At 48.8% G+C, this 24,803-nt stretch overlaps 1 protein-coding gene and 1 long non-coding RNA gene across 6 annotated transcripts in view; one reads left to right on the plus strand and one right to left on the minus strand.

Annotated features, from left to right (window-relative positions):
- HHATL (hedgehog acyltransferase like) overlaps window positions 1–7,785 on the minus strand; it is a 60,531-nt gene extending 52,746 nt beyond the window's left edge. Inside the window, exon 1 of one of the 2 annotated variants that reach the window (XM_075588001.1) lies at window positions 7,552–7,780. The gene's annotated coding sequence lies outside the window, so the exon portion shown is untranslated. Of the gene's footprint in view, window positions 1–7,551 lie in introns of both variants that reach the window. The other variant, XM_075588002.1, reaches the window with a different exon arrangement.
- The window catches only part of LOC142487910 (uncharacterized), an 82,814-nt gene continuing 58,322 nt past the window's right edge, over window positions 312–24,803 (plus strand). For all 4 annotated transcript variants that reach the window (XR_012799344.1, XR_012799347.1, XR_012799345.1 and 1 more), the window contains exons 1-4: window positions 312–685; window positions 4,673–4,879; window positions 6,538–6,578; window positions 7,518–7,702. This is a non-coding gene — a long non-coding RNA (uncharacterized LOC142487910). The remainder of the gene's footprint in view (window positions 686–4,672; window positions 4,880–6,537; window positions 6,579–7,517; window positions 7,703–24,803) is intronic.

Here is a 24,803-nt window from a genome sequence, read left to right on the forward strand (position 1 = left end):
GAGTAGAAGGGATTGCATATTTAAGAAGAAGCCTTTACACAAGCTGACCTCAATCATCTGTAGCCCCCTTCTAAAACCAGGCCCGTTTTAGCATGGAGGCTAGGGTAGCACTCTGGCAGTGTAGGGGTTAAACCCATTACACATGGTCCTGCTTGTGAGCAGTCCCAGAGATAGGCTACAATGTTGCAAATCCCAGGCACATGAGGCATGACTCAGAGCTAGGAAAGTTCTGGTAGGTCATGTGACTGGCGGGGTGAGGCCTTTTGCAATATCCAGTTTTGCCCAGAGACAGAGAATGGGAAAGGTTGACACCCCCTGGGTATAAGAGGTGGGGACCCACTCTAGAGAGGGAGAGTGTGCTGGGCAGACTGTGCTAAGTGCCTGGCACAACAGATTTACCATGCTGCAGGGAGCAGGGCTATAGCCAGGTTTAAGTAGGGACCTGGAGCTGAGCCTACTCCACTTCTATCCAGGGTTAAGTTGGGTCCTGGGAGGAACTGCAGGCAAAGGGGGAACTACTGCATGAGAGAGATACTGAAAGCCTGTCCTGTCTATGCTGTGTGATATGCTGATCCTACTGACAATAAAGCAAACATCCTGTTAAAAGTTCCTGATGCCCTTTCTACTTATTCTACTGCTCACTACAGCCTTGATCTGAATCCACTGGAGAAGCCCTGAGACAAAGGTAAGACTGGCTGAGCTATATTAAGCTGAAGCAGGTAGAAATCCTGTTTGCCGTGCAAGAGAGAGACAACACTAGTGCTTAATGACACAGTTCACCAGAATCATTGGGTGGATTGCTCTTCTAAATCTCAGCTTGTTGTAATAACTTTGCTATGAGAAGGGTGTGACGGGAGCTTTGTGACAGGCTATTAATAATACACCAAAAAAAAATCGTCACAAAGGGCTTGTTACACACATCACTCTCTTGCAGAGAGGGAATGGAGTATGGTGCTGAAATAGCCAGGCTTAGCTGTTCCTTCTGACCTGGAATGAATGGTAACCTTCCATGTAAGATGTTTTTCATGGTAGCATTTGAAGACGTTGGACCCGTGTGACAGTGTAGGTATAATAATGATGTTTGATCAAGTAAAGAGTGATGCAAAACAACGGTAAATCTAATTGTACAATACATGGTATACTGTACAGTGTTTCGGTGCTCTGCGTATTATGAACCTTTCTATCTTAGGAAAGGTGCAGACAAACGTTTTAAGTCCACAGAAGTGCGTAAAATGGTTAGCGTTACGTTACCGCCATTTTATGTATTATTATCTGTAACACATAGCCCCAAAGGTCCATTGCGTTACGTTCTAATCGCATTTACATGAAAAATAGCGGATCGATATGTTTTGCAAATCACAGGGTAATGCAGAGTTTACCTAGCAACAGATCCTTAGACCAACTCCAGTACTCAAGGGCTAACAACAGGTTTTAAGGATATCCCTGCTTCAGCACAGGTGGCTCAATAAGGGGCTGAGCCACTGATTGAGCCTCTTGTACTGAAGCAGGAATATCCTGAGAACGTGACCTGTTGGTGGCCCTTGAGGACTGGCGTTGCTCACCCCCGTATTAGTGCATGATAACGCCACTATGATATTTAAGACCTTCGAAAAGCTGGCGTAGCCTACATCCAGACCGTGAATATCAATGGGGTGTTTCTGGGAATAGCCTAAAAGCAATGTACTGAGTATAGGACTTAACCCTTTCATTACTAAAAGTTACATGTGCCATACAAATATAAATATTAGGGATCATGTATATGTCTGCAACACATCATAACATGTTTTATGGTTTTTAGTGATTCAAGTGATATTTGTATGTGAACTAATATGGTATATATAATGTAATAAGGACTGTATGAAATATGGGTGTACAATTACATAACGCATAATCGCCATACATAACGCAACAATATTAATTAATGAAGGATGGACACTATAAACAATGGAAACAAATGAAAGTTTTAAAATGTAAAATGCCTCAATATTATAAGAAGATTTGCATTCGCTCTTGGTAACGCGCATGAGGAATGCGTTATCAGTTTCACCAATGCGCATGCGCAGTGTCATGGGAAACGCGTCTCTGAGACATGGAAATCCCGTTACTGGCGCTTTGATTAACGGACATTATTTTTGCATCTCATTAGCTTTGATGATACCCATTAATAAGACGAAAAATAATGTCCGTTTCCAATTTCCGTAACGCTCGTTATTAGGTCACAAACGACAGACGTCTGTGGATCTCACCCAAACTGCATTGTTGGCCACTCAGACAACAAAGGGGTTGAGTATACAATACTATAGTTAATATATATGGATGTGTGTGTATATACATATATATATATATATATATATATATATATATATATATATATACATATATATACATATATATAATTTATTTATTTATGGGAAGGAATACATGGTTCTCTTGACAATATTACCTGGTATTATTTCAGGGATGATACTCGTACTGCGAGTCTATTATTTTGAAGTCAGCGCTTGGTTTTAATTTGCACTTTATGACTGCAATGATAGGGACCTTTATCAGCTCGTTCATAGCCACACTCTTACTGACTATGAAATATGACCCAGCTGTGTGCTGCTGCACTACCTGATAAGTGGGGCTCAGACTTACTCTGCCTGCACCTGATAATATTTATGGCAGTAAGGTCATCTTCAAGCATCACATGACACAAGTTCCCGGGCAACCACGCCGAGGGCCTCCAAGTCTCAGCTGTAATTGATCTACCTTGCTGCTAGGTTATTAGTTTGTCAAAGGAGTAGTAATAAGGGGGGGGGGGGGGCGAGCGGTGTGGCCTCCATGGTGGAAAGCGCACACAACTCCAAATGCCCAAGGAGTACTTTCGCCAACATTCAAACATGGGAAGTAAGGGACACTTGCGATTATTGATGGCATCCACTGCCTAACAGCATCTGTGTGGGTCTAACAAGTGTCCAACTTTTTCCTTTATCATTAATACAGTGCAGCCTCTTTAGAGAGGCCAGGTGACCTTTATATGTTTTGTGCATCTTCAGTCCATGTTTATTTATTTATAAAATGTTTTACCAGGAAGTAATACAGTGAGAGCTACCTCTCGTTTTCATGTATGTCTTGGGCACAGAGTTATATCCAGTGGATCATGTGGATCCAGTACTAAACGCAATCAAAAACATAGAAAAGCTGCTATCAGAAAGTCTGGCTATGTCCCAGTCTGCTTGAATTGGGACACTATCTATCTCTTCATTTGGGACTTTTGGAAACTCTACCCCTAAAAACACTGTTGTCGTTCCCCACGTCTTCCATGATAAATGAGAGCCACGAGCTTGATCATACATAGCGAAGAACACACGGACACCCTCCCAGCAGGGGGAATCTGACGTGTGGCCGTCTTGCTGTGGCCAAGTATCCGCCGGCGTTCGCCCGCTGAGGGACCCTTCGCCCAGCCGCCCCGCCGTTGAACACTGCGCTGCCAGCCACTTCGTACGGGCAAGATAATGCAAGGGTTAATTTAGCGGTTAGAGTAGGGGGTTATGGATAGGGTTTTTAGGGTAGGGGATTAGGGGGAGGGTTTAGGGTGAGAGTGTTTAGGGTAAGGGGGTAAGCTTTTAAGGGGAGGGGATTAGTGTAAGGGTTTAGGGTAAAGGGTTAGGGGTTTTAGGATTGGGGGTTTTAGGGTAAGGAGTTAAGGTTTTACGGGTAGGGAGTACCATTAGTATTAGGGGTTAATATTAGGGTTTTTTAGGGTAAGGTTAGGGACTTACCTTGGCGGTGAAGTGGCTGGCGGAGAGATGTCCTGGTGGATAGGTGAATAGCGGCTAAACGCAGGCGAATATTTGGTTGCGGCACGACTAAATGTCCTTCAGCACCCAGTAAGTGTGTCTATGTTTGGAAGAATGCCACGTTGCTCCTCAACTCCTAATGATCTCCACTATGTCACTGGGATCGAAGCTATTACAGCTTAATCTGGCGATATCTTCCATTTGACTCCTTTTGCCGTTAGAGGGGCAGGCAAGAAAGTGGTGAATATTGGAATCTACTTACTGAACACTCGGGGCTTTATTCTATATATGTCAATGGGGCCATTAGGGCTATTTCCAGCCGAAAATCCCCATAGAAGTCATTGGGGACTTTTCGTCCAGAAACAGCCCGAGCGGCTACTTCGGCATATACAGAAATGCCCTCTTATTCACTTCAGAAGAGGACTCCAGCGGGGGAGGGGACGTTATGTTTTCCTTGTTTGGTACCAGATGCAAATGGGGTTATAGAGGCTTTGATCTTTCAGAAGATCAGCAAAGTTTGGCAATTTATTGATAGATGGAAACTATTCCTATTCAGCGGGAAAATATTGGCACAGAATTGGAGATCGCACTGGAACACGGGTGGGCAACTCCGGTGGTCCTCAAGGATCACCAACAGGGCAGGGCAGGGCGGGTTCAAAAACTGAGCCACTGATTGGGCCACCTGTGCTGAAGCAGGGCTATCCTGAAACCCTGACTTGCTGGTGGGCCTTGAGGACTGGGGTTGCCTGCCCCTGAACTAGAAGAAGAAAAACATTGTCACATGAAGTTCCCCCTCTGTCTACAGACTTCTGGGAAAAAGCAATCCATCCTACAACAGCCCCATTTAAAAAAAGGAATCCACCCCCAATTGACCTCCATTTCTTTTACAGGATTGGATCTGAGGGGTTCCCCAGAGACAAACCGGACTCTTCAAATCCAGGGACCCCCCCATTCCCAAGATACTCCCTAGGGACGTTACCAGTAATACTACTGTGTTTTAAAATGGGATTTAAATGACCATCCAATAGGAAGCCACAACCGTTGATGTTACGGCTTCTCATTGACCCGAGATTCAGCAGCCATTTTGTTTCTCCTTGGTAAGTTTCAACCCGATAACTTCATTGGTAAGTATTTCTGGAGCCGTGGGGGGCCCCGGAGCTGAAAACAGTGGCGTTTGATTCAGGGTGACCCCCCGTTTTAATCATATAAAAATGGGGGGCATAAAAATACAAGTAGGAAGGAGGAACTACTACAGTACTTTAAAACAAAAGACTGCAGCTGATGTAGCCTGATATGGGCAAATTCAGACTATTATACATATTTACAATCTAACACCATGGAGTTCCTTTGTAACCCACCAAGGGAAACGCTCCCCTTTCTGTTCACGTTTGCCCGCAATGCAGGAAATGAATTAGGGCTGAAAAGAGGGGGGTCGAAAAACAGCAACAGATTCATTCAAAACAAATCACCGTTCCCTGGGATTTCTTTGCCCGGCTGGTTTGACAGACTTTAGTAAAGAGCTCCCTTGATTTAATATTCTAATTGTAAATGAAAGCACAGACCAGCTCGGCTCTCTGCTGAGGCTCATCAGAGGTTATTTGCATAGGAGGAACACAGAGGCATCGAGGGCGATAATGAGCATATTATTCACAAGGTATTTGACATATATTAGGAACATTACAGTATAGTAGTAATAATGTTTCAAGTCTTTTACATTTGCAGCACTTTTTAATGTTATAAATGATATCCCGGTCACCAGATACAGGTCAGCAGTGCTGGGTTATCACTTTTCTGATTTGTAATTGTTTTAAAGAGCCGATCCAAGGGGGCAATGTTCTTTTATTTTTAACAGGATTGAACCGGGGATTCTTACCTCCGTAGGGGGTGCCCATAGCTGCTCCGCTCGACTAGCAGGGTTCACGTAATGGCGGAGTTTCAAAGCTCCCGCGCCCTGCCGGCCAATAGGAAGCTGTGACATCATCAGGTTCCGATTCCTATTGGCCCACGTGACGCGGTAGCTTTAACGTTTTGCCGAGATACCGCCACCCTCTTCGGAGGTCTGTATCTCGGGAAGCAGGGGGTCCCCAGAGCTGAAATAAATGGGGTTCCGCTCCGAAGACCCCCTGCTTCCAAACTATCTTAAAAATAATAATAATATATATTTTTTTAAAGCATGGATTGCTCCTCTAAGCAGACATTAAAATGCAGACTGCTTGTCAATGAGCTGCTTTCTCCACCTTTGACTTCATTTTAATAATGGACCCCCAGCTGCCTCCTGGTGAGAGGACCACACAGGAGAAGAGGAAGGAACAGTTTCCCCGTGGATCTGTCCTGCCCCTCAGTGCTAGTAGGGACAGCCCCTTGCACTAGGACAACCTTCAGCAAACATTTTTCCGCTGATCCCAAATATTCCCAGGCAAGCAACATAAGATGTGGCAATTGTGCAAAGCTACTCTTGGCTAGCCCTTGTGGCAGTGACTGGCTACCTGATTTCTCCTTAGGGATTCATAGCGTGAGTTGCTGAAAGAGTAGTAGATGCCCGGGACAAGCTTCCAGCAGCAGTGGTACCCGCAAGTACAGTTCATGATTTAAAAAATACTTGGGAAAGGCAGAAGGGGAACTGTACAGGGATAGGAAGCTTCAGAAAAATGTCCTTGATTCTGGTAGAGTCTATGATGTTGGAGCATATGTGCATACTAGGTGGGCTTCAGCGCCCTTATCTGACATCTATTTCTATGTTTCTGTGTGTCTGAAGGACATTGCAGTGCTGGATCCGAGAGGGTGTGTGGAGATAAGGTTAGTGAATCAAGTTACTGGTACAAGAATGCAATGCTAGTTATGCTGGTGGGAAAAAGCTTATTCAGCTGCATCTCTTTCCAATTATAGCTTTGCTGTCAGTCTCCTCAGCTGCAGTGCTATGTGACAGTACAAGGTGTCGTTACTACAGTACATAGTGCATGCTGTATGCACACAGATAGAGACCCATACGGTCTCAAATATACATGTATGTAATGTGTTACATAGATTTCTAGGCATGCATGTGTATATATACATATATACTTTTATATACACACATATTTACAGATACACACACATATATATACATATATATATTGACATAGATGTATAGGCGTGTGTGTGTGTGTGTGTGTGTGTGTGTGTGTGTGTGTGTGTGTGTGTGTGTGTGTGTGTGTGTGTGTATAGATGCATAGGCATGCATGTGTGTGTATATATATTGACATAGATGTGTGTGTGTGTGTGTGTGTATATATATATATATAGATGCATAGGCATGCATGTGTATGTATATATGTGTATGTATATATTGACATTGATGTAATACACATATGAAGATTACAACATTTGCAGTGTTAGAAATCTTGCAGCGGAAAGATAGGTGTGTAACTGTATTGCAGTTGCCTGCATGCTAAGCCCTATTTTGCATTGACGTACCTGCTTCGTGACGTTTAAATGATCTTTTAAATGATTTTGAAGTGTAGCATTTATTCTATGATATCCGACATGAAACCTTTACATTAGCCACCGTCCCTTCTCCAACCCTCAGCCTTTATAAAGATTTGTACTACAAGTGTTAAGCATTTTAGTATTTCCAAGAGCTCAGGAACTGTAGATTTGCCTGCCGACGCATCGCAGAGCCAATCTCCCTATTCAAATTAGTCGTGCTTTACAATGCAAATGGAAATGCAAACAATGCATCATTTCATGTGGTTCCAGAGTTTCAGTGGCATTAACTCGAGCTATCACTGACCTTGAAATGCAGTGTACAGTCGGAGCCTGTGCAGAGTTCACAAGCCCAGAAGAGATGAAAGCCTTGGGAACTTTAGTGTCCAGCAGGAATGAAGCAGGTCACAGGCAGGAGAGAGGTATCCATCTGTCCCAGGACTCGGAAACTCACTGAAGTAAGTTTAGATGAGGCTGCTGTGTGGTAGGCTGGAGATCAGTATTGCAGAGATGGGCTGGTTTGGAAGCTGCCTGTCAGAACAGCCGGTGATACATAGCAGGGCTTACAAACATAGGCGCGCACAGGGTCTTGTCAGACCTGACACATAGAAAGTAAACTCTACGGCACGGCAGGGGGGCTCAACTCCAGTCCTCACGCCCCCACCCAACAGGCCGGGTTTTCAGGATATCCCGGCTTCAGCACAGGTGGCGCAATCAGAGGCTCAGTCGAAGACTGAACCTCTGATTGAGCCACCTGTGCTGAAGCAGGGACTGTATTGAGCCACCTGTGCAGGAACAGGGATATTTAAAACCAGAGACAAAACATGAAACACAGACAGAGCTCAGTGCACATCCAATGAAACTTATACACGGTACAGTGCCTAAATATATATGTATAGATATCTATTAAATAAAATGATCTTTTAGTTTAACATTTTGGCCCTCTCCCTGTGTGTGTCACCCTCTCCCTGTGTGTGTCACCCTCTCCCTGTGTGTGTCACCCTCTCCCTGTGTGTGGTCACCCTCTCCCTGTGTGTGTCACCCTCTCCCTGTGTCACCCTCCCTCTCCCTGTGTCACCCTCCCTCTCCCTGTGTCACCCTCTCCCTCTCCCTGTGTCACCCTCTCCCTCTCCCTGTGTCACCCTCTCCCTCTCACTGTGTCACCCTCTCCCTGTTTCACCCTCCCCCTCTCCCTGTCACCCTCCCTCTCCCTGTGTCACCCTCTCCCTGTGTCACCCACCCTCTCCCTGTGTCACCCTCTCCCTCTCACTGTGTCACCCTGTCCCTGTGTCACCCTCCCCGTCTCGCTGTCACCCTCCCCCTCTCCCTGTCACCCTCCCTCTCCCTGTGTCACCCTCCCTCTCCCTGTGTCACCCACCCTCTCCCTCTCCCTGTGTCACCCTCTCCCTGTGTCACCCTCCCTCTCCCTGTGTCACCTTCCCTCTCCCTGTGTCACCCACCCTCTCCCTCTCCGTGTCACTCTCTCCCTGTGTCACCCTCTCCCTGTGTGTGTCACCCTCTCCCTGTGTCACCCTCCTTCTCCCTGTGTCACCCTCCCTCTCCCTGTGTCACCCTCTCCCTGTGTCACCCTCTCCCTGTGTCACCCTCTCCCTCTCCCTGTGTCACCCTCTCCCTGTGTCACCCTCTCCCTGTGTCACCCTCTCCCTGTGTCACCCTCTCCCTCTCCCTGTGTCACCCTCTCCCTCGCTCCCTCTCCCTGTGTCACCCTCTCCCTCTCTCTCCCTGTGTCACCCTCTCCCTCTCTCTCCCTGTGTCACCCTCTCCCTGTGTCACCCTCTCCCTGTCCCTGTGTCACCCTCTCCCTGTCCCTGTTTCACCCTCCCCCTCTCCCTGTCACCCACCCTCTCCCTGTGTCACCCACCCTCTTCCTCTCCCTGTGTCACCCTCTCCCTCTCACTGTGTCACCCTGTCCCTGTGTCACCCTCCCCGTCTCGCTGTCACCCTCCCCCTCTCCCTGTCACCCTCCCTCTCCCTGTGTCACCCACCCTCTCCCTCTCCCTGTGTCACCCTCTCCCTGTGTCACCCTCCCTCTCCCTGTGTCACCCTCCCTCCCTGTGTCACCCACCCTCTCCCTCTCCCTGTGTCACCCTCTCCCTGTGTCACCCTCTCCGTGTTACCCTCCCTCTCCCTGTGTCACCCTCCCTCTCCCTGTGTCACCCTCTCCCTCTCTCCCTGTGTCACCCTCTCCCTCTCACCCTCTCCCTGTGTCACCCTCTCCCTGTGTCACCCACCCCTCTCCCTCTCCCTGTGTCACCCTCTCCCTGTGTCACCCTCCCTCTCCCTGTGTCACCCTCCCTCTCCCTGTGTCACCCTCCCTCTCCCTGTGTCACCCTCTCCCTCTCTCCCTGTGTCACCCTCTCCCTCTCCCTGTGTCACCCTCTCCCTCTCCCTGTGTCTCCCTCTCCCTGTGTCACCCTCTCTCTCCCTCTCCCTGTGTCACCCTCTCCATCTCCCTGTGTCACCCTCTCCATCTCCCTGTGTCACCCTCTCCCTGTCCCTGTGTCACCCTCTCCCTCTCCCTGTGTCACCCTCCCCCTCTCCCTGTCACCCTCCCCCTCTCCCTGTGTCACCCTCCCTCTCCCTGTGTCACCCACCCTCTCCCTCTCCCTCTCCCTGTGTCACCCACCCTCTCCCTCTCCCTGTGTCACCCTCCCTCTCCCTGTGTCACCCTCTCCCTCTCTCCCTGTGTCACCCTCTCCCTCTCCCTGTGTCATCCTCTCACCCTCTCCCTGTGTCACCCTGTCCCGCTCCCTGTGTCACCCTCCCTCTCCCTCTCCGTGTCACCCTCTCCCTGTGTGACCCTCTCCCTGTGTGACCCTCTCCCTGTGTCGCCCTCTCCCTGTGTCACCCTCTCCCTGTGTCGCCCTCTCTCTGTCACCCTCTCCCTCTCTCTGTCACCCTCTCCCTCTCTCTGTCACCCTCTCCCTCTCTGTCGCACTCTTCTTCGCTCTCTCTGTCGCACTCTCTCTTTGTCTCTCATTCTCTCAGTGTGTGTGTCTCTCATTCTCTCGCTTTCTCTGTGTGTCTCTCTTTCTCTGTGTGTCTCTCTTTCCCTCTGTGTGTGTGTGTGGGTGTGCCGCTCTATGTGTGTGTGTGTGTGTGTGTCTGTCTGTCTGTCTCTCTCTGTGAAGCGCCGACGTCCAGACACTGGTTAAGGGGTTCAGGAAACTAGTCATTCACATCTGGCTTTTATTTCTAGATCCGACATTGACACACACACACACACGACTAATTGTAGTATAATGTAATACAATAAATACATTTATGTCAAAAACGAATGTTGTTCTGACTAGGAATTTATTAAATGTATTTTATTTATATATTTTATTTTAAAGCGGGGTTGGGGGCGGGACTAGGGGCGGAGTTGGGGGTGGGACTAGGGGCGGAGTTGGGGGCGGGACTAGGTGGCGAGTAGATTTTTTGGTGATATGTCGAACACTGTATATAAGCATATAAGTGTTCAGTAGCATGCTCAGTAGCACTCCTCTGTGAGATAGAGGCCCCGTTATGGGGTGCCGGTATCCCCTGCACTTTAAAGCTCCCGCATCACGTGACCGGGACATTTAAATTCTGCAGGGGATACCGGCACCCCATAACGGGGCCTGAAACACACATAACAATAAACAATAATTCCTTACCTTAGCGGCTATCCGCTATGGTAATGAAGCTGCATTAATGTACATTTTAATAATAGTGTGCGGGAGCAGGGGGTCCCCTGAGCTGAACCGCATTGATTTCTGCCTCAGAGACCCCCTGCTTCCCGAGTTACAGGCCCCGGTATGGGGCATCGGGTGCCAGTGTCGCCGCCATCTTTATAGCGACCAAGATGCGACGAGGGCTCTATAAAGATGGCGGCGACACTGGCACCGATGCCCCAAACCGGGGCCTGTAACTCGGGAAGCAGGGGGTCCCTGAGGCAGAAATCAATGCGGTTCAGCTCAGGAGACCACCTGCACCCGCACACTATTATTACAATGTACATTAATGCAGATTCATTACCATAGCGGATAGCCGCTAAGGCAATGAAGGGGTTAAGGCACATTAGCATGTTTATTGGGGACAATTGCCCCCAATAAACATAGCAATATACAACACACAGCCCCCCCGCCCCTAACACATACTATACAGTAATGGGCAAAAAAAACTATTATCCACATATGGATAATAATGCATTTGCCATTTTAAATACATATAAATTACAATAAATACAGTCAATATATATTACACTTACCTTTTACAGGCACCCACGATGAAGGCCATCTTCATCCTCATCTTCATCCTGCCCATGTCCCTCCGGTGCTGCAAAACATGCACAAGAATTAAAACATCCAATGTAATGCCCCCTAACCCCTTAATCACCATTGCGGTTATTAACCGCTACAGTCATTAAGGGGTTAACCCACCCTCACCCACCACTCGGGAGGCCTACATACCCTCCCCCACTAACCCCCCACCCCGTGAGGCCTAACCACCCTCACCCACTATCCAGCCAGGAGTTATGAACGAGCAAAGTTGGACTTAGATAAAATTCCTGAAAAAAGTAAGTTTTAGAGCGCAAAGTGCATGTTTGCGTTGCTTAGTGCATCGGGTTCAGCGCAACATCACGTTCTAAGAGCACTTTGCGCTCTAAAAGTGACTTAACGGAGCTTAGTGCATGACCCCCTATATCTCTTATTACTGCTACCCTGACCACGTTACCAGGTATACTATCTCTATATCTCTTATTACTGCTACCCTGACCACGTTACCAGGTATACTATCTCTATATCTCTTATTACTGCTACCCTGACCACGTTACCAGGTATACTATCTCTATATCTCTTGTTACTGCTACCCTGACCACGTTACCAGGTATACTATCTCTATATCTCTTGTTACTGCTACCCTGACCACGTTACCAGGTATACTATCTCTATATCTCTTGTTACTGCTACCCTGACCACGTTACCAGGTATACTATCTCTATATCTCTTGTTACTGCTACCCTGACCACGTTACCAGGTATACTATCTCTATATCTCTTGTTACTGCTACCCTGACCACGTTACCAGGTATACTATCTCTATATCTCTTGTTACTGCTACCCTGACCACGTTACCAGGTATACTATCTCTATATCTCTTGTTACTGCTACCCTGACCACGTTACCAGGTATATTATCTCTATATCTCTTGTTACTGCTACCCTGACCACGTTACCAGGTATACTATCTCTATATCTCTTGTTACTGCTACCCTGACCACGTTACCAGGTATACTATCTCTATATCTCTTGTTACTGCTACCCTGACCACGTTACCAGGTATACTATCTCTATATCTCTTGTTACTGCTACCCTGACCACGTTACCAGGTATATTATCTCTATATCTCTTGTTACTGCTACCCTGACCACGTTACCAGGTATATTATCTCTATATCTCTTGTTACTGCTACCCTGACCACGTTACCAGGTATATTATCTCTATATCTCTTGTTACTGCTACCCTGACCACGTTACCACGTATACTATCTCTATATCTCTTGTTACTGCTACCCTGACCACGTTACCGGGTATACTATCTCTATATCTCTTATTACTGCTACCCTGACTAGGCTGCGGTCTTCCCTCCTCACTAACTCCCACGCCGGGCCCTCAGACGTTGGCGCGTGCCGGGCCTCAGACGTCGGCGCGCACCAGACGTGAGCTTGGCTACGCTTCCGGCACGCTGGCGTGGGACAGAGTGAGGAGGCCTGCAGCTTGGGGATAGCCGGGGCCCGGTGGCCACGAGAGGTCGGCCCAACTGCTTTGTCCTGCTGCCGGGCCCCCGCAGCCAGTGGGCCGACCAGAGACCTGACACCAAAGGTAAGGGTTTATATGTATTGGGGGTTTATATGTATTGGGGGTTTATATGTATTGGGGGTTTATATGTATTGGGGGTTTATATGTATTGGGGGTTTATATGTATTGGGGGTTTATATGTGTAGCCAGGTCACCTTTTTCTCCCTGGAGACCCCCCTTCCCTGGCGCAGCTCGATCGCGGGTACTGAAAACCCCGACGGCTGCTTCCAAGGGTGGGGGCTGGAGCAGGGAGCAGCGCGGCTTCTCCTGCCTGCGGCCGGTTGCCGGGGACGCGATCGGGCCGTTGCTAAGGCCGCGATCGCGTCTCTAAGGTCCCGGCGGCCGCAGAGCAGGGCGCCGCCATTGCGCTTCAAGTCGCGCATGCACAGTGAGTCCCCGGCGGCCCAGTCATCTCGCGCATGCGCAGGAAGGCTGCGAGAGGCAGGGAAGAGTCGCGCGAGGGCAGAGACAGAGCAGGAAACAGAGAGGCAGCCATTGGTAGTTCGCGCAGGCGCAGGAGAAGCGCGCACGCGGCCCCAATGGTGTAGCAGCCCCCTGGGAACTACAATTCCCAGGAGGCATAGGGAGACAGGCACCAGGTGCCTGATAGTGGCCAATAGGGCTGGAGGAAGCTCAGCCCGGGAAAAGAGATACATTTCCCGGGCTTTGCATGAGTCACGTCAGTTGGAGCAGCGGAGCTGAAGGGGAAGGAAGGATGCGGGGAGTGAGTGCAGCTCCTGCATCCTGATAGGTACCCACACCCTCCAGGTAGGCCCCAACTCCCCACCAGGTTAGTGGGTAACTGATAAGGGACGGCCCTAGATAGGGAGGTCACCCTTAGTGTATGTAAGGTGCAGGTTTGGCAGTGCCACAGCGGGTAGTGCTGTGCGCACTGGCAAATAGGCACAGCGTGCGAGCAGTGTGAGTGCTGCGGGTTCCAGGCTGCGGTGTATGAGTGTTACATGTTGACGCTGCATGTAATGAGTGCAGTGTGTGTGCAGCGTGTGTGAGTGTCTGCAGGCGGACGGTGAGAGCTGTGTGTCAGCTGCAGGCGTGTTAGTGTTAGGAGTAGCGAGTAGCTAGTTATAGGGAGGATTAGGGACTTGGGTAGCTAGGAGAGTGGGGCAGGTTATTACCCCGCAGGCCCTAGGAGTTTTCCCCAAGCCATCCCAGGTTGCGGTTCATCAAGGACAGGCCCTAGGTTAGGGTTACTGTCACTCTAGGAGTAGTTAATGATAGGAAGGGATAGCAGCGGTTGCTGTTCCCGTGCGACGGTGGTGTTACCGAGAGACGGTTGAGTTCCCGTGGAGCGGTGGGACCCTCGTTGGGGTCCACGGCAGAAGTACCTGGAAAGGATCAGACGGACGTCTGACCCTTTTAGAAGAAAGTTGCGGTCCCGAGCATCGGAGTGCTCGGAAGGTATTAATATATAAGTGCACCAACAGGCCTAGAGGTTTTAGTGACTGCGCAGTCACCCATTGACTATCTCCGTAGGAGTACGGGACAGTGGGTGTGGGGGTTTCACTGGACACTGGGTGGGATCACCTAGTGGTGGGAAAACGTCCTGCGAGACGTCACGGGTAGTGTCTCCCCGTGAGAGGGACACAGGTTATGAGGTTATGTAAATGATTATGATATTCTCTATGTTCATAGTAAAGCCCTTAGTTATTATAATCACTGTGTGTGTGGTTTCTGATTGCGTTCCTATGTAGGGTCATTCTACATTTCCATAGAATCCTACATAGGTGGAGGCGCTGAACCAAGAAACGTTCCAGAGGATTCACCCCAGGCTCTCATTAGCGGAGGCTCAGACCTCCTGTGAGCCTGCAGGTATACGCACCACACTGGTAACACTACATGTTCTACTCACCCACACTATATATGAGATTGGGTGGGGTGGAATACCCGTTACATATGTATTGGGGGTTTATATGTATTGGGGGTTTATATGTATTGGGGGTTTATATGTATTGGTTTTTTTTTATATGTATTGGGGGTTTATATGTATTGGGGGTTCATATGTATTGGTTTTTTATATGTATTGGTTTTTTATATGTATTGGGTGTTTATATGTATTGGGGGTTTATATGTATTGGGGGTTTATATGTATTGGGGGTTTATATGTATTGGGTTTTTTTTATATGTATTGGGGGTTTATATGTATTGGGGGTTTATATGTATTGGGGGTTTATATGTATTGTTTTTTTATATATGTATTGATGGTTTATATGTATTGTTTTTTTTTATATGTATTGGGGGTTTATATGTATTGGGGGTTTATATGTATTGGGGGTTTATATGTATTGGGGGTTTATATGTATTGGGGGTTTATATGTATTGGGGGTTTATATGTATTGAGGGTTTATATGTATTGGTTTTTTTATATGTATTGGGGGTTTATATGTATTGGGTTTTTTTATATGTATTGGGGGTTTATATGTATTGGGGGTTTATATGTATTGGGGTTTTATATGTATTGTTTTTTTATATATGTATTGGGGGTTTATATGTATTGTTTTTTTATATGTATTGGGGTTTATATGTATTGGTTTTTTTTATATGTATTGGGGGTTTATATGTATTGGGGGTTTATATGTATTGTTTTTTTTATATGTATTGGGGGTTTATATGTATTGAGGGTTTATATGTACAGTATTGTTTTTTTTATATGTATTGGGGGTTTATATGTATTGTTTTTTTTTATATGTATTGGGGGTTTATATGTATTGGGGGTTTATATGTATTGGGGGTTTATATGTATTTTTTTTATATATGTATTGGGGGTTTATATGTATTGGGGGTTTATATGTATTGGTTTTTTTTTATATGTATTGGGGGTTTATATGTACTGTTTTTTTTATATGTATTGGGGGTTTATATGTATTGGGGGTTTATATGTATTGGGGGTTTATATGTATTGTTTTTTTAATATGTATTGGGGGTTTATATGTATTGGGGGTTTATATGTATTGGGGGTTTATATGTATTGGGGGTTTATATGTATTGTTTTTTTTATATGTATTGGAGGTTTATATGTATTGTTTTTTTTTTATATGTATTGGGGGTTTATATGTATTGTTTTTTTAATATGTATTGGGGTTTTATATGTATTGGGGGTTTATATGTATTGTTTTTTTATATGTATTGGGGGTTTATATGTATTGTTTTTTTTTTATATGTATTGGGGGTTTATATGTGTAACGGGTTTCCCCCCCCCCCCCCCCCCCAATCGCAGATTATACTGTGGGTGCGGAGAAACATACGGTGTTACCATAGGTGTGGTGCGTTACCTGTTGGCTCACAGGAGGGCTGAGCTTCCGCCACGGGGAACCTGGGGCAATATATACTAAGGGTAACCACTTACTCAATTCAGCGCCTCCACCTGCGATGGCTCCCACCATAGGGGGAGTGGTTCCTCGCAGAACACATACAAATAATCAATACTCACACACAGTGATATATATATTAACTAATACCATTTACTGGGAGCAGCATATAACACAAGACCATGCAAAAATATCAGAACAGGTGTCCCTCTCTCGAGGAGACACATACTGCGACGTCCCGCAGGACGCTTCCCCAACACCAGGTGATCCCACCCAGTGTCCAAAGAACCCCACCCAATGTCCCGCACTCTTGCAGAGAGAGGCAATGGGTGACTGTGCAGTCACTATTACACTAAGGGCCCGTTGGTGCACTTATGACTGTATAGTACCTGCCGAGCACTCCGGTGCTCGGATCAGCCACAACTTCACAAAGGATCAGTCGTAGGATGATGTCATCTGATCCCCAACCGGACTCTTTGCACGCGAACCGCCAGGGGCGATCCCAACCTAGAAACAGTCTCTGAGGACCCCAACTTGGATCCGAACCTCTTAGCAGGAACCGCAGCGTCCGCTGTGTCCCTATCTGATCTACCCTACTGTGGCAGGATCCCTAACATAGGGCCTGTCCCTGTCGCACTACAAACTGGAGGGTGAGAACCTATCTGGGACCTAAGGGGTTAATAACCTACTCCTTTCTCCTTACTCTTCCCGGTTCTACTCTACCCCTGCAACTAACCTTCGCAGTCCTGAATAACTAATCCTAGCGCTCTCAGCACTAGCCGTAACGCGTTGTAATCTACTGGGTGTGTACAGCGACTTAGCTGCACGCTAACCCTATGCCTTCTTGTCAGGCCTCACAGCACTGTCAGCCGTGATCCTGACAAGACAGCACACTGTCGCAGTAAGGGCAGCGTCCCTATCTTGGGCCTCCCTCAGCACTTACCCACTAACCTAGTGGGGAGTTGGGGCCTACCTGGGGTGTGGGTACCTATGTGGGTGCAGGAGCTGCACTCGCTCCCCGCACCCTTCCTTCCCTCACAGCTCCCTGACTCCAACTGACAAACCTGAGTGACAGGGTCCCTAACCTAGGGCTGTCCCTGGCAACACTCACTCTAATGGGGTAACTCAGAGCTATCTCGGGCCCTGGGGGTGCTGGCCTAGTACAGGGAGTCCCTGACTCCTGTACCCTACCTCCTTCCCTGGGCTGCTCCTGGCTCTGACTGCCTAACGTGGTCCAAGCCCGCGAATTGTATTCACTTGCCTCTGCAGATCCTTGGCCCTCATTGGCCACACTGATGCACCTGGTGTGCTTGGCCCTAAGCCTCATGGGAGTTGTAGTCCCGTGGAGGCTGCACTTGTATTGGGGCCGCGTGCGCGCCTTCCCTGTGCCTGCGCGAATCCCTAATGGCCGCCGCAAACTCTCCTGTACTGCCCCTACCCTCGCGAGACTTCTCCCTGACTCTGGGGTTCCTTCCGCGCATGCGCGACCTATCTGTGGTCCTCCAAGCGCTCCGGTGCCCTCGCGCATGCGCAACACCCCTGTAATGGCGGCACTCTGCTCACCGAGCCGCCGGGACCGCAGCAACGCGACCGCGACCTTAGCAACGGCCCAATCGTGTCCCCGACAACCAGCCCGCTCGCGTCCCTGGTAACCGGGCAGCACTCCACGGTAACGCGCTACTCGCGCACCTGTCCCCTCACTCCCTCGTGCGCGGCGGCTGTATGCTGGAAAAGGATGGGGGTCAGCGGTGAAAAGGGAGACCTGGCTACATATGTATTGGGAGTTTATATGTATTGGGGGTTTATATGTATTGTTTTTTTTATATGTATTGGGGGTTATACAGTATGTATGGAGGTTTATATGTATTGAGGTTTATATGTATTGGGGGTTTATATGTATTGGGGGTTTATATGTATTGGGGGTTTAAATGTATTGGGGGGTTTATATGTATTGGGGGTTTATATGTATTGGGGGTTTATATGTATGGGGGTTTATATGTATGGAGGTTTATATGTATTGGGGGTTTATATGTGTAACGGGTCTTCCCTCCTGTCTGACCCACCCAATCTCACATTGGCCCGTGTGGTCTAACCGGTCCCCATTACATGATAGTGTATGGTGGTGCACCTGCAGGTAACAGGACTCCTGAGTCTCCCGCACGATGGTATTAGGGGATGTCATCAGGAACAGGTAGCTGAGGTAGTGGGTGCGAGTCCTACCTATATCATGTGCAGCGCCTCCACCTCATCAGGATCTATGCTTCCGCAGGGAGATGGTCCTGGTGAGGAACTCCTTCTCGGTGGTGACTGCCACTGCAGAGTAATCTCACACTCACAGAGTGGGGGTATCTTTGAACAGGGCATCTTTATTGATGTACTCGATGAAGTAGACTGCCCCATGCAGCTGTCAGCTCTAGCCGCACATTTCTCCGTGCTGTCCCTTTGCCAGGTACGCCCTCCCAATTGAAGTGGGATCCCCCTCTCCCCGTAGGGAGATCACCCCTGTGCCAGGTCCCTGGACATAGTGTGGCCTTGACAGGCTTGATCTGGAAACTAGTGCCACTAGTTACAGCACTAGTGGTCACAAAGCTATCCTGCAATCCCTTTCACAGGAGCCGAACACTTTAGCAACAACCACTAACTTGACAGTGTTGTGCCTTATATACCTCAGGGGGCAGGCACATCTCTGATGTCACTAACCAGGGACTCAGAGCATGTAGCCACTCCCATCCATACATAGGGCACCTCACCAGGGTGTGAGGGAAAACCTCCATAACTACTGCTGGCATTCCTGTACTTACCAGGGTTTACTGCCAACAGGGAAGATGTCTGCAGTCCATTATTATGCATGGCTACATACTCCCCCTGGTGAATCCCCACCGTCCCGGCTGGGACCTAAATTTGGTGTACCTTGCGCCAGGAAATACTGCAAAAGAACACAACATTTAGAATTGCAAAACATCATTGAGTTCACATAATAATGTCACGATAGGACGCTCACTGACCAGCAGGGAGCGCTAGACTAACCACAGACTCTCTATTGAGGCAACTTAGTAATAGTGTCGAGGCTCAGGCTTTTTCACCTTCCTTCCTGCTGCATCGGTCACTGTGACACTATACTCCCGGGGCAGACCTCGCTCATTACGGTACATCACCTTGTGCATGTACACGCTGTGCCCGATAGTCCACACCCTCATCAACTGAGAAACCCTCTGCTCAGCTTGAACACCCGTAATGGCACCCCCTTTATTAACAATGTAGTATTCAATGTCGGCCCGGAGCCACCTATCCCTATGCTCCTCGATCTCCCGCATAAGGGGTTCTGGGACGTATGGGTACTCAAGCCCATGAGACCTCTTATATTTAGCCGCAATAGCTCGCTCGGCACGGCAGGACCGGGTCAATTTAGCATGGCCCGCCCTCCCCGGCAACACCCATGACGGGCTCGTCTGCATCCACTGGATCCTCTAACCCATCGGGACCCTTAGGTGTGATTAAGCCTCGCCTAATCTTACCCACCTCGTCTGCAACTCCCTTAGATAAGCCACATCATCAAATTCACCTGTAGCTCACCAGTGATCCACCACCCCATCTCTTTCCAGAATGAATCGGGTCCGATCAAGCCACACTACATATCCCTCATACAGAGGCTCCCACCATCTAGTTTCCCTGAGCTCATCTTGCACGGACTCTAAGGATTCCTCTTCTTCGGGCCCCCCAGAAGATACCCCCGAGGTACCCTCAGATGGTACTGCAAGCCCCCTGTCCCGCGATTTGTTCCCAATAGTGACACTCATAGCGCTACGACAGTCACTCAACACCGACACTTGTCGTGAAATCCTCCCTTCCACCGATCCATCATCGGACGTTCCCCAGTCCAGGCTTCCAGTCCGTTCCTCGGAAGTGACCCGGGAATCCCCTGACATCCCTAGACTAGAAGATGACCCAAACGTGAAAACGACTGGGGCAGGGACTTTATCTAAGGCCTTGGGGCTAACTTTGGGAGTGGACGGGGGTTGGGGATAGGGCCGGACAGTAGGTATGGGCAGGGCTACGACTTGCTCCTCTACAATACCTGGCTCAGCTCCGCTACAAAGTCTCTCCTCTTCGCCAGTACTGGGACTCTTTACTCTCCGGATCGATCGCCCATTCCTCCTTGCAGTAGGCGACCGGCTTCCGCTGCTTGACCGCAGAGGCGCGATCATCTCCCACTCGACCCCGCTCTGGTCATCAGGAACATTCTCCGTGCACGCACGTGCCTCGCCGCCATCTTGGGTTGGGTCCCCAATCGGGACCTCTTCCTCCACAAGGACATCCGGCAACGCCCTGCTCCTGCGCGATCCCGCCTCGGCCTGGCTCCGCTCTTCCTTGATCACCACCCCCGGAGCCTGCGATAAACACGGCTTTGGCTTACTACTTCGTAGTGTCGGGGTGGATCGACCACCGTCCGAACCGCTAGTCACCACGCCCGTGGGACTCCGCTGCTCGGGTTGTCGCGGTACTGGCGACACTCGACTCCGTGTCTCCACACCACAAGGTATGGCTGCTCGCCTAGGCGTACCGCTGGTATGGTATTCTGGCATCAAATCCAGCACATCAGACAGCCTTGCGCACTCCTCGTCCGAGGACTCTAGCTTCGCATTCGGTCGGGGCATCCCGTTAGGTGATCGCCGGTGTGCCCCTCTCTTGTCACCCCGTCGATGACTGTGTTTTTCTTTCTTGAGAACCGGCCCTGGTCCCTGTTCTTCTGGACCCGTGGTTTCTCGCCATAATGCACCCAGAAGCTCCGCTGCCAACATAGGGACATCTTCCTTGGCTTTCACAGCTTGCACCGGCACAAAAGTCGGCATGGGCCACAGATACTGCAGTCCACAATGAGGGCATCGGGCCGCAGTGCCCACGGCTCCACCCGGCAGTCTGCACTGCAGGCAGAGACACGCCACAGTCTCTACACCCTCTACCCGGAGGATCCGGAAGCCTCCTGGAGCCGAGTAGGAGTGCGTAGTCATCAACGGACTTTGTTCGACTTGCTCAGAGACACCAGCCATATTCACCAGTGGAGGTACTCTCCTTAAGGGTCTGTACTGCTCACTGGCTCTTCGCAACTGAAGTGCAGGGGTTGGTTTGGCAATTCCTCCTCCTGCCTTCTCCATCCGCATCCGGTGGAACTGCAAACCACTCCCCCTGGTAGAAACTTGAGGGAGGTCTCGTAGATTTGTAGGCTGACCCAGCACAGGGGCGGAGTGAGTCATAGTCCATGAGGGCGCGGCTCCAGCTTTCGCGCCACACTCCCCAACAGGGTGGGGCTTTCCCATTGGCGCCACTTCTGGCCAACTATCAGCAAGCTGCAAAGTTGCAAGACTTTCTGCAACTGGCCCACGCGGTGTCCCGGGAACGCGGGAACCGCCATCTTGGTTTGTACTGTCTCTTTGATTCACATTTGAGGTAGCGTTTGGTTGTTTGTATATCGAATGATAAGCAAGTCCATTGCGTTCCTTCCACCTAACAATACTGTCGTCCTCGCTGTCCTCCGGGTTACTACCCCAAGGGCCTAAGCAGGACAAACACGGCGCAGCCACAGCTTTCACGCCATTCCATAACAGGCTCACAAAAGTCTCTTCTGTAGCTTGTTCTTCATACTCGCACAGGACAGGTGCGTTCTCTTCCTCAGCCTTCATCCGCCATTCTGGACCTTCTGCACCTTGCAGATCCTCCATTCTTGCGGTTCTCTCTCGGCCACTGAATACTGGATTTTTGTACATGGAGCTCCGCTCTGCGGGGCAGCTACCACATTGATACAATAAAAATGCCTTGTGCACCACCTTGTGTACCTAACGTAGATCTGACTCGTGTTTGCACTACCTCAGGCTAGGCTCACTCTCTCTGTGTCTACTGTATCTCCTTCCTCCCAGTCTCTGCTCCTCTTGGTAAGTGGTCTGGAATGAAGACTAGAGTACTCTGGCTCTTCCATGCAGTACTTTGGGCGTCTACCTACTGTTGGCTAGCCTAGCGCGGACCCTTCCAGAATTCCTGCCCTAAGTTACCAGTTTATCCCTTCGGGCGTCCCCCACCAGCGCTACCTCAAGGCGACTAGAACAGCAATAGCCCCCCTCTCCAGACCCACTAACCCCTTGCAGGATCCCAGGTCGTCTGTGCGGTCAGCAGCTCCCCGACTACCCCTGGCTCCGTCCCATGCAGCACAAAGTGGCAGCAGACACTCTCCCTGTTTCCTAGTGTGCCTAGCGACAGCCTGTCCTGTTGACAGATATCTCAGCAGCGGCTCCAAATGTAAAGGGTCTTCCCTCCTGTCTGACCCACCCAATCTTACATTGGCCCGTGTGGTCTAACCGGTCCCCATTACATGATAGTGTATGGTGGTGCACCTGCAGGTAACAGGACTCCTGAGTGGGGAGTTGGGGCCTACCTGGGGTGTGGGTACCTATGTGGGTGCTGCGCTCGCTCCCCGCACCCTTCCTTCCCTCACAGCTCCCTGACTCCAACTGACAAACCTGAGTGACAGGGTCCCTAACCTAGGGCTGTCCCTGGCAACACTCACTCTAATGGGGTAACTCAGAGCTATCTCGGGCCCTGGGGGTGCTGGCCTAGTACAGGGAGTCCCTGACTCCTGTACCCTACCTCCTTCCCTGGGCTGCTCCTGGCTCTGACTGCCTAACGTGGTCCAAGCCCGCGAATTGTATCCACTTGCCTCTGCAGATCCTTGGCCCTCATTGGCCACACTGATGCACCTGGTGTGCTTGGCCCTAAGCCTCATGGGAGTTGTAGTCCCGTGGAGGCTGCACTTACATTGGGGCTGCGTGCGCGCCTTCCCTGTGCCTGCGCGAATCCCTAATGGCCGCCGCAACCTCTCCTGTACTACCCCTACCCTCGCGAGACTTCTCCCTGACTCTGGGGTTCCTTCCGCGCATGCGCGACCTATCTGTGGTCCTCCAAGCGCTCCGATGCCCTCGCGCATGCGCAACACCCCTGTAATGGCGGCACTCTGCTCACCGAGCCGCCGGGACCGCAGCAACGCGACCGCGACCTTAGCAAGGGCCCGATCGTGTCCCCGGCAACCAGCCCGCTCGCGTCCCTGGTAACCGGGCAGCACTCCACGGTAACGCGCTACTTGCGCACCTGTCCCCTCACTCCCTCGTGCGCGGCGGCTGTATGCTGGAAAAGGAGGGGGGTCAGCGGTGAAAAGGGAGACCTGGCTACATATGTATTGGGGGTTTATATGTATTGGGGGTTTATATGTATTGGGGGTTTATATGTATTGGGGGTTTATATGTATTGGGGGTTTATATGTATTTGGGGTTTATACAGTATGTACAGTATTGTTTTTTTAATATATGTATTGGGGGTTTATATGTATTGGGGGTTTATATGTATTGTTTTTTTTATATGTATTGGGGGTTTATATGTATTGTTTTTTTTATATATTTATTGGGGGTTTATATGTATTGGGGGTTTATATGTATTGTTTTTTTTTATATGTATTGGGGGTTTATATGTATTGGGGGTTTATATGTATTGTTTTTTTATATATGTATTGGGGGTTTATATGTATGGAGGTTTATATGTATTGGGGGTTTATATGTATTGGGGTTTATATGTATTGGGGGTTTATATGTATTGGGGGTTTATATGTATTGTTTTTTTATATATGTATTGGGGGTTTATATGTATTGGGGGTTTATATGTACAGAATTGTTTTTTTTAATATATGTATTGGGGGGTTATATGTATTGGGGTTTTATATATATATTGGGGGTTTATATGTATTGGGGGTTTATATGTATTGGGGTTTATATGTATTGGGGGTTTTATGTATTGGGCGTTTATATGTACAGTATTGTTTTTTTAATATATGTATTGGGGTTTATATGTATTGTTTTTTTAATATGTATTGGGGTTTTATATGTATTGGGGGTTTATATGTATTGTTTTTTTATATGTATTGGGGGGTTTATATGTATTGGGGGTTTATATGTATTGTTTTTTTTATATGTATTGGGGGTTTATATGTATTGGTGTTTATATATATTGGGGGTTTATATGTATTGGGGGTTTATATGTATTGGGGTTTTATATATATATTGGGGGTTTATATATATATTGGGGGTTTATATATATTGGGGGTTTATATGTATTGTGTTTTTTATATGTATTGGGGTTTTATATATATTGGGGGTTTATATAGATTGGGGGTTTATATGTATTGGGGGTTGTACAGTATGTATTGGGGGTTATATGTATTGGGGGTTATATGTATTGGGGGTTTATATGTATTGGGGGTTTATATGTATTTCGGGTTATATGTATTTCGGGTTATACAGTATGTATTGGGAGTTTACATGTATTGGGGTTACTGCACCGACACACTTTATTCGAGC

Source organism: Ascaphus truei, chromosome 2 (genome assembly GCF_040206685.1).
Source record: "Ascaphus truei isolate aAscTru1 chromosome 2, aAscTru1.hap1, whole genome shotgun sequence".
NCBI classification, from domain to species: Eukaryota; Metazoa; Chordata; class Amphibia; order Anura; family Ascaphidae; genus Ascaphus; species Ascaphus truei.